The 16,477-nt window shown below is 39.5% G+C and overlaps 1 protein-coding gene across 5 annotated transcripts in view; it reads right to left on the bottom strand.

The window, feature by feature from the left end:
• Positions 1–1,208: 1,208 nt before the first annotated feature.
• BBS9 (Bardet-Biedl syndrome 9) overlaps positions 1,209–16,477 on the bottom strand; it is a 622,708-nt gene continuing 607,439 nt past the window's right edge. For 4 of the 5 annotated variants that reach the window (XR_004321417.1, XR_004321414.1, XR_004321412.1 and 1 more), the window contains 2 exons: positions 2,904–3,040; positions 1,209–1,311 (listed from right to left, as the gene is read on the bottom strand). The gene's annotated coding sequence lies outside the window, so the exon portion shown is untranslated. Of the gene's footprint in view, positions 1,312–2,903; positions 3,041–7,477; positions 7,592–16,477 lie in introns of those variants that run through there. The other variant, XR_004321416.1, reaches the window with a different exon arrangement.

The following is a 16,477-nucleotide window of genomic DNA, read 5'->3' on the forward strand; positions in this document are numbered from 1 at the left end:
TTGATTCAGTTATTTATTTATTTTTATTTCTTATTGATGTATAGTTGATTCAGTTATTTATTACTATTTTCACTTACCTATTGCTGTACCTCAAAACCTAATGGTTTCAAATAACTATGTTAGGGGATAATTTTCAAAACAGGTAAAATCAGGACTCTCATATTGATATAAAATGAGCATGCATTAAAGATCTTAATTAACCCATTAATTAAATGAGGGAAACAGGTAGACATCATAACTGATTCAAAGAAGTCAGAGAAACATAAATCTATACGGCGCAAAGGAACTTTGAAGTGAAAATGGAGGCAATATTGACTTTTAGAGGGGAAAGAAGGATTGTCTCTATGGGATAGAATTCATTTGCATGTCTATAGATAAGAATTGTTTTGGATTGAAATCAGTTCGCAACACTTTACAGTGTTCTGAAATGGCCCTCGTAGAATCAGAATCTGGGAACCTGGAAGCATGTACCCTAGACAATGCAGTTTTCCACTGCAGCACATTTTCCCCCCATACCATAAACACTTAGTTTCTCATAGCTTTACAATTTGAACTGGAGTTAGCGGGGGACAGGTGGCTCTACTGGTGTCACCTGAGACCATTCCTTTGGCTGTAGTCAGATGAAGGCTTGACTGAGGCTAGAGAATCCCACCAGTTCGTGCTTGTTCTAAAATTTGTACCCCTGGGATGTTAATTTATGGTGGTGACTGAGTGATGCTAATGGCATTGAAAGAAGCTTTTCATTACTTACATTTCTCAAGAGAAGGGGACACACACTATGCAGGGCTACTTGGGAAAGTACCAGGTCTTAGACAGGAGGCAGAAGCAAGGGGAAAGCCAGAGACTTTCTTCAGGTTTTCATGGGAAAGGCAAGGCATGGTAAACTGTTTAGGACTGGCTAATTTGAATAAATTCTACAGGCTCTGGGACACAGAGGCTGTCCCTAGCTGTCTGGTAGCTGGTCCTGGGTTGATTTAAGGCAGGGTAATGAGTTAGATATGGAGGTGGGTTGGGGCTTGGCACTGGATGGAGCAGTCTGCTAATGGAAGACAGCCTCCAGGCAAGCTGACCTCCCCCTCCAAGAATTACCCAGCCTTGGGAGGGGCAGTCTCTCCCCAGCTGTAACAGCCCCTCAAGATGTCAAAACATTGTAAGATACAGAAAATTAAAAAGCACGATTACTACAATGCTGCCATCAGCTGAAGCACCTCATTTCTCTTCCATGTGGCCTCTTGTCCTCCAGTAGACTCCTCTGGGCCTCTTCACATGGCATCTGGCTTCCCAGAGAGAATGCAGATGCTTGCAAGGTGTCTAGAGCCAAGGGTCAGAAAAGACACAATGTCACTTCCATTGCATCCCACAGATCAAAGCAAGACACAAGGACAGCCCAGACTCAAGAGGTGGGCAAAAAGCCCACTTTTTAATAGGAGGAGTCATAAAGAATTGGTGTCCACATTTAATCTATCCACTGAAACCTATCTTATCACTCACCAAATTGTACTGGAATTGCTTGTTGACATGGCCAACTCACACCCTAAACAATAAGCTTCTTATGGGCGTGTCTGATTAATCTTTGTACCCAAGGGCCTGAGATATGAGAAGCTGTTGCTCGTCCAAATCTAATGGATGGGCATATCATTCACCTGGATGGAATTAAATGAGTAAAGACAAGGAAGCATGAAAGTATAAGAACTGCCCACTTTTCAGAAGTTGTTTGATTTGCTGTTTGATAGAGGGAGGAAAGCAAAAGTTGTAAGAGTCTTAACCTCGAGACAAAGGAGCTGGATGTCATTCTTGGCAAACAGGACACCATGGAAGGCTTTCCAATGAGAGAAGAGCCAGTACCATCTGCTTAACTGATGGCTAATTAACCGATGGCTTGGCTGAGAGGCCAGTTTACACAATTATTTGCCATATCAAAGAAAAATGCTAAGGGACACCAGCCGTCGGATACATTAACCTCTTGGCACATCAGCACTTTTGCAGAATGGTCTAAGTCAACTTGGTCATTCACATGTGTTTCATTCTTTCTGGCTGATTTCTTTAGCTTCTATTAGAAAAATGTGAGAGCTACAAAGTTCTCATGTTCTCTGTAGCAGATAGTGTGTTACAATGAAAGCAACTCTCTGACCAAATTCTGTTTGTCACAAACAAACAACTCTTAACGTGCAGGCACAAAAATGTCTCAGAATCTGCTCGTGTACACTCAGGGAAGTATCAACTCCATCCTTCAGCCTCCTTGACAAGTAGCTTGCTTGGACGTTTTACTTGAGACAAAGGCCACAGTGTTCCAGCAGTAGATCTTAGCTAACCTGAGTCACATCAAGCCACAATTATCCCTCCATGTGATGTCCTAATCCAGGGCTGAATGAGAATTCTAGGCCTAGGGAACCATTTAAAGGAGTATTGGACTCCAGAGTTACATATTCGTATGCCTCTTACATGCAAAGGCAGAGAGAGGTACTTTATGGTACATTACTTCTAGCCAACTCATATACTTTGTATACCACTTCTTTCATAAATATATGTATATGTTGTTTCTAATATTATTTATGCTTTCTAACCCATGCTCCAGTATACACTTTAAATAGCTTTATTGAGGTATACTTTGCATACCATATAATGTACCTATTTTAAGTATACAGTTAGATCAACTAGTACAGAATAAAACATGATCCTTGTAGCACTTGTGTATTAGTTATCCATTGCTGCATAACAAATTACCCCCAAACTTAATGGCTTAAAACAACTTTTATCAGCTCTGAGTTCTGGTGGGCCAGGAATTCAGACACAACTCAGTGGGGTGCTCTGTTCAGGCCCTCTCACAAACTCCAATCAAGGTGTCAGCTGGGTCCATAGTCATCTCATAGCTCAACTTGGGAAGGATCAGCTTCCCAGCTTACCCAGGTGGTGGCAGGACTTGATTCTTCATGGGGTCTTAGACTGAGGGTCTCAGTTTCTCTCTGTCTGGAGACCTCCCTCAGTTCCTTGCCGCATACTCCTCTCCAAAATGGAATTAGCTTCATCAAAGCCAGCGAGCCTAGAAGACAAAATCAAAAATGCTAGCAAAATGGAAGTTAGAATCATAAAAGCTAATCTCAGAAGTGACAGCTCATCTTTTTTGCTGTATTCTGTTTGTTAAAACCAGTTGCTTGGCCCAGCCCACGTTCAAAGGGAGGGGACTGCACAAGGGAGAGAATATTGGGAGGCTGCCCACCACACCTTGTGTCAACTTCCTGAAAACCCTTGATTAGAGTTTTTCAAATGTTTACCAAACACCCCTGGTTAGATAGCTTTAATTAGTAACTAATCCAATGATGGATATAGAATGAAATTAATGCAAGTATTTATCACCTTGAAATTCTTGCTGAAATCTGTAAGTTCCATATTATCACTGACTTTTTGTTTAGCTTATCAGCTAGGACTTATGTTTGGAGGAAAGACAGGGTTGGTTAAGGTGCAGGAATAAATAGGCCTAAGCCTTAGAAAGTTGGGATGTTTTTGGATTATAAAGGATTCAAACTAACAACAAGATACAACACAAAGATACCATGGGTTTACTGAGGTTGCCAAAGTTGTATCCAGAAACTAACAGTTGATATTGAGGTCATTCTTTCTAAGAAAATAGCAAAAATATTTTTGTCTATCTTGAGTCAAGGGAAAAAAAAAAGCAGGATTATTTCTGCTGAAAATAATCTATTCTCTCTCTTCAGTACTGAAAAACATAAATTGTGTATTTTGATAAAAAAGAAAATATACTTATTTGGGATAAAGTTTTTTAAACCTGACATAAAATCGACAACTTCTGTTTTAAGACTTGGTTAATGCAGTGTAATTCTCTTTGTGTAGGCAAGCTTGCAAAATTCCTACCAGCTTATGTTGTAAAGGGTGGTGGGAGAGAAGATCATGGACTCCCACCCCTGGACCAGATTAGGTTTCTTGGAAACATGGGAGATGCTTTTATCCATTGCTTTATTCAATTATGCCTTGGATAGAAAATTATTCTTGGGGTACACAAACCACAGAAGGCTTTTGGACGAAACATAACCTCCAAAAATCAAATGATTCCAATCTTGCAAAGTTTCAATTGGATTCATATCCTTGTAAAAGCCATTTTTCTTTGGTTTGGTAATTGCAAGGTCAAATCAAACGTGGACAGATCGTAAACTTTTAAATGATATTATTAGGCAGCCAAACCTACCAAATGTCAGATTTTGAAGGCAATGTACAGCTCATTCAGTGTTTTTGGTAAAATCATTTTGTTCTAACAGCAACAACAAACTTGTAAAATGGCTCTCACGAAAAGCGAAAAAATTCATTTCCATCAGCTTTTGGAAGAATATTACTGCCATATATCCAGCAACAAGATGAAGATTTCTGTTTGTTTTTGATATAACTGTTAGCATCTTGATAAATGTCAGACTGGCAATTGAATAAAATCCATGTCAGTCTATCACCTAAAAAGACAGCATTTTCTTCTGATAACCTCATGAAGTCAAGGCATTCCCTGGCCTTGAATCGTGTTCCAGTGTGAAACAATAAGATCTTTATGCAGCTATTCATTCTGAGGTATAAATAACCAGAATCCCAGATAAGAAAATTATATTTACAGCCTAACTTTATTATTTTTAAATTGTTGTTTTTCTCCTTAAACAAGTCAGCTGACTGTGGATTGCTGGAAATCCCTGCACATTTTATCAGGCCTGGGTCAGCAGTATATTCCTGGCTTCAGAAACATTGATGTTAAAAATTGAACATCTGGTCTTTCCTTCCCATTTCCCTCCCCACCCACCTCTACCATTTCTCCCCCAAGTAATTACCATTTCCTCCTTTGCCTCTCTGGCCTGAATAGCATTTACAACTTGAATTTGGTGTATATTATATTTATTTGTTTTTAGAGCCAACTTGATCCTATTTCCAGTTCTGAAAAGTTCCTAGCAGTGCCATTTTCCATGGTTCATTTTTATAAACCACTTAAAAGCAAGGGTAAAAGTTATTCTGGTGGATTGGATTAATTGGTCACTGGAAATAGGAATTATACCTCTGCCCAAGGTCAGAACCCTGTTTCTTTCCTACTGTCTACCATGGATGTTTTTTAAGTAGGCCTAATGAAAACTCTCCCAAAATGATGTTCTAGGCCTAGAGTTACTGGAACCCTGGGACAAAATGCCATGTGTATATGATATGCATGTTCCCTTTTTCTTCTTTTTAATCAGGTTCTCAGAATAATCTCTAAACCTAATACAGTTGATCCTTGAACAACATAGGTTTAAACTGCACAGGTCCACTTAGGATTTTCTGCAATAGTTAGTACACAGTACTACACAATCTGCAGTTGGTTGAATCCATGGATGCAGAACCACACGTATGGATGGAGGAACCGTGTATATTACTGAGGGGGGACTATAAATTATATGCGGATTTTCCACTGGGTGGGATGTCGGTGCCCCTAACTCCCACCTCATTCCAAAGGTCAACTGTATTTTATGAACTAGCCTTCCTAAACCAAGAGGATCAGTCGCTTACATAAATAAGCATCTAAATTCCCTCCTTAGGACCACTGCTGGTTTTCAGGTGGTGTGAGGGACACTGCTGAGTAGAAACTATTAGGTAAAGCACAGTGAGGAGGTGTGTCCAGAGAGACATGTTGCACGTTCCCAAAAGCACCTGAAACATGAGGCACACGCTGGAGCGCACAACTACGTGAATTCCATTTGGATCCCCGGATTCTATTCTTTTCAAAAACAGATTATTCTTTTCTTTATGATAATGTAAGATTCATTGACAATTCTTGCCTCTCTAGTTGAAGACACCTCTGGAAAAAAAAAGACTGAAGTTGTTTATTTTTTCCTGATTCCCTCTAGTTGTTGAAAAATACCACACACTATCTAGGGTCTTTGAGGTAAATGGCAATTAAATGTTTGATTGAGAAGAATCCTTCCTGTAGGGTCACTAAGATGTGAACAGAACCCAATAGAATTCATTTCTACTGTTCCATTTTAAAATAGGGCTGAGAATAGAAATAATCCCTTTTTAAGTGGGACTGAACTTCCACATTTAAGATATGCTGTAGATTTTTGAGGGAATAAGGGCTTGTGTCTGGGACCCAGCATCCCCATGTGGTTTTCAGATTCTAAAATTTTTCTCATGTGTTTAAGTGTTCGGTATAAATTTGAGGGACTTCACATTTCCATCCAATGTGTTAGCACTAGATTAAGACCACATGTACACACCTTTTTTAAATTCATGAGCAATTAATTGATGCACTACCAAGAAAAGCAACTTTATTTACAGTGCCAGTGGAAAAAAATCGCAACGTGATAACTCAATATAAAAATGTGACTTCTTTTTATACATTTCTAGACTAACTTTTAGAACAAACTGTGTCTTTTTTCAAGGCAAGGCCCTTGGAACCACTTGGTGAGTATATATTGAATATTTTACTTTCTTTTTTTTGTGATACAGCAAGAAGTTCATCCAAATAGAACCATGCCTCCACCACATAAATCATTCAGAAGATCTGGTAACTTTCCATGTGATTCAGTTAAATCCTTTAAATCCCACGGGAGAATTTACTTACTTTTGGCATATTTCACCATATTAGGAGGAAAACCAGTCTCCAGGGACATGGTGGTTAATGAGAATGGGCCAAAAGCAGATGTCCTAAACTCAATTTTGTTAGCTGAGGAATTTTCAGATGGTGTTTCTTTTGGTTCCTGAAGAAGTTTTCTTTCTGGGCCCTCAATAACCCTCGAGGTCCCTGACAATGGCTTTAAGAGAGCAGAGCCTTTCCTCCCATAATTAAAGATAAGATAAATGCAGAGAAGAGTTACACATTGAACTAAATTCACTGACACTGAGCTGCAAATCCAAAGATGCCTGATACCAGAATCTGATGGGTCTGCAGGGAGCAGAAAGAGATGAAGGGAAAGGAGGAGAGGGAAGAAGTGAGCAGGACACTTGCTGGGAAGCGGTGGCGAAGCCGTGGGAGCCAAACCAAGTTTTCCCACCTCTCAATTTTGCCCAGTCTCTGCGTGAGTGCATATTCTCTGAGCTGAGATGGAAATCAACCTTCTGGAGGCAGTTGGTATATTATGGGTAATTCAAACCCTCAACTGAATTTTAAGCCAGAAGACTTTCCCATCCTCTACTTCTCTAGGTTTCACAATGTAAGCATGAATCCACCATGACCAGGAGAGAGATGTCCTGTGCCCCAAGAAGACTATAGGTTGTTTGGAGGGGTTAAGATCATAACACACATTTTGTTCAAGAGATTCTTCTCCCAAGTAAATGGAAATGAAAGGGAAGGAGGGAGAGGAGACAAAGCTAGGACTGAACACATCACTTATAGATCATGTTGATGCCACAATGAAAGGAAGTATCTCCTCTGAAAGACTTCACACACTTGCATCAATCCACTGAAAACTGATTCATTTCTCAGTTCCATAAATTAGAGAATGCATTTTGGAAATCTTACTGGGGCTTTCTGCTGAAGGTTGTGGCCAAGTCTAGGTTCTCCCAGGATCAGGTTGGTCATTGGTCATTTGATCATCCCCACCCCAGGGAAGTTTCCAGAATCTGTATCTTCAGGCTAGAGAAGGGGGGACATAGGGTAAGGAAGGAAACAAAAAAGGGAAGTTGTCAGAGTGTGGCTTCTTACTCTACCTTCATTAGCAATCTGAGTAGGTTCTGGTGAGCCGCACCCCCAACGCACTTTTTGTGCCAATATCTGCTATAGAAAATTTCCCAGAGCAGAGTACAAAATTTAGTGGATTTCTCCAGATAATGCTTGCTTTGAAACTCAACAGACCTGCTGGCAGAGAGAAGGAAGAAAGCACTGTGTTCAGCCTAACCTAAAAGGAGCGTGGATCACGGGACAGGGTTCTCTGCACCTAACCCGCCCCAAGACAAGACTCTCACTGGGGCTTTTTCTTCCTTAAATTGAAAAATAGACTGTGCCCTACAGCCTATACGCATAGTTTCAAGTAAGACTCAAGTTTTTTGTGGAGGAAGAGAGAAAAGATAAAATTGAGGGATGAGAGTAGATCCCAAGGCATGTCACAGGATGGACTGTCAGCTTTTCAACTGAGTGTAGCTCGGTGAAATACTCCAATGCCGCAGCTGTGACCAGAGCCCAGGGCTCCAAACTTCAACAGAACAGCTCCTTCCAAAGTCAGCACTTAAATTAGTTGCCCCCACCCCCACCCCAGCCCCAGAGGTCACAAGAACTAGATCAATCTAAGGTCTCTCCAGCCTCCCACTTAGCATACCTATTTAAATACTGGAACTCCAAGCCAAAATTCTCCAGTGGACCACCTTATCCTTCATTAATTGAAAAAATTAATAGTTCTGTAGCAACGGAGAAGGGCCCTTTTCACAGAAATATCTTTGATGCTGATGCTGCTTGGAGGATACATGTCCCTATGCCTCCAGTGAATTTCAACACCACGCAAACTCAAGGACCCCACAATACAAGGGGGCAACCAAGACAGTCAAGACCAGCAGTGTTTTCTGTAAAGGCAACAGATGGGTAGTTGTAGTCACCCTGATTCAAGTTTCTGGGACCAGATCAGCAGGTGGCGAGTGCACTGGGTAACAACAGCTTGTACATTCAACACATTAGACAGAGCTCAGCATGGTAACGGTGTGACTGCCCCCCCCACACACACACACACCAGGCCGCTGTTTCTCCTCTCCAAAGGTGGTGATAGCTTAGAACATTCTAGCTGCTACTGCTGTTGATCCCATGGAAGCAGCCCATGGTATGTTACAGGCAACCCACTCTTTCTCCATTCACTTATCTATTACCATCATCAGTGGTGGGAAAGAAGAGTTTGTTGCTATTTCCTTTATTTTTTCTTTGGCGGGGGAGGGGAGGAAGCTAGCGTGTGCCTACACATTCTTGTTTTCAGCTGACTGGTTTTAAAAGCTTGACAACCTAACTGACTGTGACTTTCTCCTCTGTGCAGGGTTTTTATCAAGAGCATGAAGTACACATATCCTCAAGATGAAAAGAAACACCCTTGTGTGTGGCAGGATGAGAAAGGTGGTTGTATAGAATTAACATCTAGGTAGACCAACTCGCCAAGTCCAAATCAATAAACCGGGAACACATGAACACATGCTGGTTAAAAGTACGCCTATTTGAGTCTGTCAGCCTTGGGTTCAAATCCTGACTTCTGCCACTAAGGTGTATAACTAGCTTCAGTCAGCTTCTCCCAGAAGCAGATCCTGAGCTAAAGATTCAAGTTCAAGTGAATTCTCAACAAAGAACTCCCAGGAAAAAATGGTAAAAGTTTGAGAAGCAAACTAGGGGAGAAGAAGCTAAGCAAGGGTCTGATTTCAGTTAAAGACCCAGCCTCAGCCTGCTCCCTGGAAATCTCTGAAGTATGAATTGCAACCCAGAGTTTATCTAGAGGTAAAAGAAGCTGGGCTTTCCTATCTGAGCATCAGTTGTTGCAGAAGAATGTGTCACAGCTCACTGTTACAGCTCAGTTGTGACAGCAACCTGGATCCAGACGAGAGACCAAGCAGCACTCGGAGAGTTGGAGAACTCAGGTTTATTAGCCCAGCGGGCCCAGAGAAGTTAACACGCCAAGCCCCGCTGTAGGTTTACACAGGTTTTTATAGGCTGCCAGTTTACACTTTGCAACATCATATGCAAATAAGGTATAACAAAAGTTGACTAATTAGGAACAAGCTTTGTAGAAATGGACCAATCAGGGGGGAGAGAAATAACCAATCAGGAATGAGGGAAATGGACCAATCAGGCGTGAGGGAAATAACCAATCAGGAATGAGCTCCATGCAAATGAAGTACTACAAATGGACCAATCAGGAGTGAGGGAAATGGACCAATCAGGAGTGAGCTCCACTTTCCTAGACTTTAGCCATTTCAGAGGCAAAAAGTGAGATAAAGCCACTGGGCCAGGGAACCAGATGGTGATAGCAGGAGAGTAGTAGCCCTGCCTGGGGGTCCTACTGGTCTTTTTTGTGGGGTTTCCCACCTCAAGTCAGCCATCAGCTCATGAGGGAGGGTTCAGCAGTAAACTCCTGGGCCCTTGGGGATGTGGGGCAGCCCTGGTACCTGCAGGCAATCCTGTGAAGAATTTTGCAGCTACAAGCCATTAGCAGCCAGATGCATCAAATTTTGGGACGGATGCACAGCACTGGTGACGATACACAGAAAAGGTCTTGGTGGGTGTACCAAAAATGTCCACTGCAGTGACTAGCAAATTTCCTAACTTCTCTGAACCTGTTTCCTTCTGTGTAAAATGGAGATACTAGTACTAACCTCAGAGAATTGTTGTGATGAGAGGGAGATACTACATATAAAACACACAGAACCTGATAGAAAGTAAGTGTGCAATTAAATACAGTTAATCCTCCATATCTGCAGGTTCCATATCCATGGATTCAACCAACCACTAATGGAAAGCATCCAGGAAAAGAGAATTCCAGAAAGTTCCAAAAACCAAAACTTGAATTTGCCACAAGCTGGCAACTATTTACATAGCATTTACATTATAATAGGTATTATATGTAATCTAGTGATGATTTAAAGTCTAAGGGAGGATGTGTATAGGTTATAAGGAAATACTAAACCATTTTATATAAAGGATATGAGCATCCTTGGATTTTGGTACCCACAGGGTTTCCTGAAACTAATCTCCTACAGATACCAAGGGATGACTATACTATACATTACATTTTCTGACTGGACTATCAACTCCGCAAGAACAGGGTAGCATCTCCTTCATTATATTGTCTCCCCACTCACTAAAAAAATGCCTTGCACATGGGAGACACTCAATAAATATTTGTACAGCTTTAAGGTAAGAACAGCATCACAGGGATGCATGAGACTGCAAAAGGCAGAAAAAAACGTGTTCAATTGGGATTGGACAGTGAGCCCATGAAAATTCAAAAATTCTGTATTTAACAACAGAAGCATGTGAGGAAGTGTAAGTACATGCAAGTGATAAATGAAGACTAAAAAGACTTTTATTGGCAAAGACCAAAATCGCTGCTCTCCAAGTTTAGAGATAGACCCAGAAGAGAGAGGGTCTTGTAAGCTGCTGTTAGTGCACTGTACCCACAAGTCTCAAGTCAGTAGTTTGACTTCTTGGAAGCTTAAAAAAGGATTGTCTAGTCCAGTGGTTCTTAAAATGTTTGGTCCCAGAACGTCTTTACAGTCTTAAAAATTATTGAGGATACCAAAGAGCTTTAGTTTATCAGAGTTATAGCTAGCAATATTTACCACATTAGAAACTGAAACTAAGAACATTTAAAAATATTACTTACTTAATTTAATTTTAAATATAAAAATTATATCCTAACATAAATAACACCTTTTATGAAAAGTAACTAGAAATAATTGACACATTGTAAACTGACTATACTTCAATGAAAAGATAACATTTTATGAATAATAGCTATATTTTCTGAAACCAAAAGAATGAGAGAATAGTAGGGGTTTTTTTTTTTTACATATTTGCATATTTCTTTAATGTCTGGCTAATATTGACAGCTGGACTCTCTTTTTTCCTGTATTCATACTTTGCAATATGTTGTTTTGGTTGAAATTTCTAAAAATAACCCAGCCTCACACAGTTATATACTTGGAAAAGCAAGAAACATTTTATACTATTGCTAGATAATTTTAGATACTTTTATTTGATAGTACACAATATCTTGATGAGTGTTAATTTCTCAAAGGCTAGTTGCAGTGTAGAATTTGATATCATGGAATTGAACATTTCATACTCTTTTATATTAAATCCATTGCCTGTCTTGCATTCTGAAAGTATCTTTTATCCTGCATGATTTTATAATTTAATTCAGTGGAAAATATTACACTGACTTATGCAGATCATCCAAATGTTAACACTTTTCATTATATAATATTTTAAATTTAATTTTTGAATTTACATAATTTATTTTAAATTGAATTATAATTGATATATAATATTATATTAGTTTCAGGTATACAACATTGTGATTTGATATTTTTATACATTGCAAAATGATTACCACAATAAATCCAGGTATTATCTGTCACCATACGAGTTGAGTATAGTCCCTATGCTGCACATAACAAGCCCATAACTTATTTATTCTATAGTTAGAAGTTTGTACTTCTTCATTTCCTTCAGCTATTTCATCTATCCCCCAAATCCCCTCCTCTCTGACAACCACCATTTTGTTCTCTGTATCTATGAGTCTGTTTCTGTTTTATTTGTTCATTTTTGTTGTTTAGATTCTACATGTAAGTGAAATTACATGGTATTTGTCTTTTTCTGTCTGACTTATTTTACTTAGCATAATACCCTTTAGGTCCATTCATGTTGTTGCAATGGCAAGATTTCATTCTTCTTTATGGCTGAGTAATATTCTATTGTATGTATATACCACATCTTCTTTGTCCACTCATCTATTGATGGGCACTTAGATTACTCCCATACCTTGGCTATTATAAGTAGTGATACAATGAACATAGGGGCACATATATTTTTTGAATTAGTGTTTTCATTTTCTTCAGATAAATATTCACAAGTGAAATTGTGGGATCATATGGTAGTTCTATTTTTAGCTTTTTTGAAAACCTCCATACTGTTTTCCCCAGTGGCTGCACCAATTTACATTCCTACTAATAGAGCATTAGGGATCCCTTTTCTTCACATCCTCAGCAACATTGGCTGTTTCTTGTCTTTTTGATAAAAGCCATTCTGTCAGGTGCCAGGTGGTACCTCACTGTGGTTTTGATTTGCATTTCGCTGATGATTAATGCTGCTTAGCATCTTTTCATGTGTCTGTTGGCCATCTATATGTCTAGTTCAGAAAAATATCTATTCAGGTCCTCTGCCTATTTTTTAATGAGGATGCTTGGTTTTTGATGTTGAGTTGTATGAGTTCTTTATATATTTTGGATATCAACCACTTATCAGGTATATATCATTTACAAATATCTTCTTTCATTCAGTAGGTTGCCTTTTTGTTTTGTTGACAGTTTCCTTTTTTGTTTGCAAAAGCTTTTTAGTTTCCAAAAGCCCAATTTGTTTAGTTTTGCCTTTATTGTCCTTGCCTGAGGGGACATACCCAAATAAATATATATACACATGTGTGTGTGTGTGTGTGTGTGTGTGTGTGTGTGTGTGTATATATAATACATATATATTGCTAAGACCTATGTCAAAGACCTTACAGCCTAAGGTTTCTTCTAGTTTTATGGTTTTAGGTTTTACATTTAGGTTTTTAATCCATTTTGAGTTTATTTTTGTATATGATGAGAGAAAGTGGTCCAGTTTCATTCTTTTGCATGTAGCTGTCCAGTTTTCCCAGCATCATTTATTGAAAAAACTCTTTTTCCCATTGTATATTCTTGCCTATTTTGTCATAGATTGACCATATATGTGTGGGTTTATTTCTGGACTTTCTGCTCTGTTCCATTGATCTGTCTGTGTTTTGATTACTGTAGCTTTGTACTATTGTTTGAAACCAGGGCATATACAGTATTTTTTAAAATTCCATTTATTAATAATACCACTGATCTCAATAGGAAAGTCTTTAAGTATTGAGAAGCTCTCAAACTGAGAATGGAAGATAAAAGTTTTTCAAAATTCAGTTTTCAGTTGAGAGCTCAAACTTGTACTGCTCCTGTACCTCTTGTTACCGCATTAAGGACTGGTTACCCTTGAGACTAGGAAGCTTTCCATAATCTTCCTGGGCTGGGTTAGGGATGGTCCTCCAACAGCATTCTTTCCTTACCCCTAGTAGAACACTTGCTGAATTCTATTGAGATTGTCTGGTTTTTGTCCCTGTATCTCTCAACTGGCCCGTCAGCTTCTTCAGAGCAGAACTGTGTCTTCTGTCTCTCTCCCCTCAGTGGCTCGCACATAAACATTGCTCAATGAATGAATGAATGATTGAATAATTGAATAAATTCCTTGCACTGATGAATGTGGTGAGTATGGAAGTCTATCTCACATTCCCAAATAGGAGATTTTGTTATAACGGAAATATACATCCTATGTATCACTAAAAATGTAAACAAAGTCAAAGAGAATTGCTTTCCAAAATGGGTGTGACCTAGGTAGCTCTGAAAAAAGATGCACCAAAGAAATAAAGGTCTGACTTCCTGGGCCAAAGACCTGAAATAAGAGGACCAAATGGAAGCAGGGAAAGAAGACAGACCCTATGAAGCCATGTAGGTCATATATGGGTGTAGAATGATACTGTGGGTGAGGGGAAAGGAGAGAGAGCTGAAAGGAAAAAGGAAAAGGAAGGATAGGAAATTTGAAAGGCTAGCCAAAAGTATAGAAGAAAATAAGAGGAAAAAGAAGATTAAAGGATGGCAGAAAAGTTACAGAAGAAAAGAATAACCACAGCCCAGATCTTAGTAGCTAAAGATAGACTAAGAAAGAGTGGTGACCGTAGGACAGTCAGATCTGAGCTCAGCTGAGTGGACAGCAAAAGATAAGCATTTGTGAGATTTCTATGTAGAATTAGTCTACTCCCTAAAATTCCTGTGGCCTTGCTTCTTGGACCCCAGTTCTCTCACACTCTCATGTTTAGGTGTGCAATAAAATTATGTCTCTGGGTTGGTCTACCCTGGAGAGAAGGTAGTGTAGCTTCCCCAAATATTCTTCTGCCCATCTTTGAGAAGACTCTGATGGACCTCTTCTGCAGGACCACATTTCCTACCAGCAATGACTCCTTTCAAAGCAACAGTTAGCCAGCAAGTCAGTTTCATTCTGAAAGCTTTTCTATATTTGCCCTCTGTGTCCAGGACCCAGTGGTTATGCAGGAGAATTTTATCACCTAGCCCTGCCTTACAATCCCACAACACCAAGATTATGGAGGAGGGAAAGAACAATTACCAGACAGGCTGCAACGAGCCTGAACATTATCATGCGGCCCACAGTGCTCTGCTGAGCATATGCTCCATAGGATATTAATAGCTATGGCATGAGAGTACATTAGGAAAGCTTGGGGTTAAACCAAGATCAACAGGCTTCTTTACTGCACAGCCTTTCACAGGCACTCTTCAAAATTGGGAAGAGAGCACACTGTGTTTCCCAAATTTCCTTAAGAATGAAACCCTTTTTTCACTGAGCAGCTATCATTCAGGTTGAGTTCCTGAAAAAAACATTTTGGAAAGTCTAATATAAACTCTGATGGCAGAAAGAGGGTTTATGGGGCCTCAAAACTTCCTAGCTCTTTTTCCTGTTGGAAAGCTGCAGATTTATAAACAGTTTCTGACTAAGGTTAAGATAGTTCTGTACCCTTGAGGTCCCTCCTCCAAATTTGGAGGGGACCTCCAAGTTTCTCTTCTAAAAATGTATTAATCTCGAGACTGTTTTCAAGGTTTATGTTATTCCACCATAGACTGAGCCAGAGATGAAGTCCAAAGCTAGAAAATACCAGAAAGAAGCCCCTCCCTATGCCTGGTGCACCGCCCAGGTATCTGCATGGCTAACTGGTCTGCGTCCCTCAAATCTACTCAGATGCCATCTCCTCATGAGATCCTTCTCTGACCAACTACCCAATTTAAAATTACAGCCCCAGTCTCCAGCACTCCCTGTAACCTTTCTCTGTCTTGTTTTTTCCTTATTCTCAATTTCTCACACACTGTATAAGTTATTTATTTACTTTCATGACCGTCTCTCTCTACCAAAATGTAGGCTCCACAAAGGCAGGAATTTTTATCTCTATTGTTCACCAGCCAATCTCTGGATTTGGGGTTCTAAATCTAGAACATTGTCTAGAACAACACCTGGTGGGCAGTAGGCACTAAATAAATATTTGTTGAATGAATGAATAAATGAATCAAGAAAGACAGGGTGTAGGGTTTTTACTTGAGGGTGCCGAGTGTGTTTTCTACATCTCATTCCTTCATCCTCCAATCTCTAGGTCCCAGAATGCTAGGCAGGCCCAAGATTACATTTTGATCCCTCAGTACTGCCCCAACTCAAGCCCTTGACACAGCTTTGGTGTTTGGTATCCTGGAGATGAAACAGCAGTAGCCTTTGTGTTTCCAGGGCTCTGTCACTCGGCGACATCACACAACCACCCACAAAACTGCCAGCTCGTGAAACTGTTAAGGTGAATGGGGAAAATATTATTTTCATCTCCATATAAATAAAAATGATCAGACATAAGCACAGAGCTAATGGTCTAGGAAATAGCCATCAACCATCAAGAGAAGGTGACATAATTTACTTAATATTCCCTGAATATTCCATTTTTAGCAGTATTTGCTAATTTTTTCTATTATAGATAACTTCTTAATGAACATTTTAAGATACAACTTTTTCATACTTAGTCTATGTCTTTATGGAACATACTTAAAAGCATAGGTACTGGATAACCCTGTAAACTTTACTCTGTGATTATTTTCATCTAGTCCCATTTCCTGAGTTCAATTATTCAGATTTAAATTTTGAAAGAAGTTTTTATTCTTTCATCAATAGTTCAAC

Source organism: Camelus ferus, chromosome 7 (genome assembly GCF_009834535.1).
Source record: "Camelus ferus isolate YT-003-E chromosome 7, BCGSAC_Cfer_1.0, whole genome shotgun sequence".
Taxonomy (NCBI): domain Eukaryota; kingdom Metazoa; phylum Chordata; class Mammalia; order Artiodactyla; family Camelidae; genus Camelus; species Camelus ferus.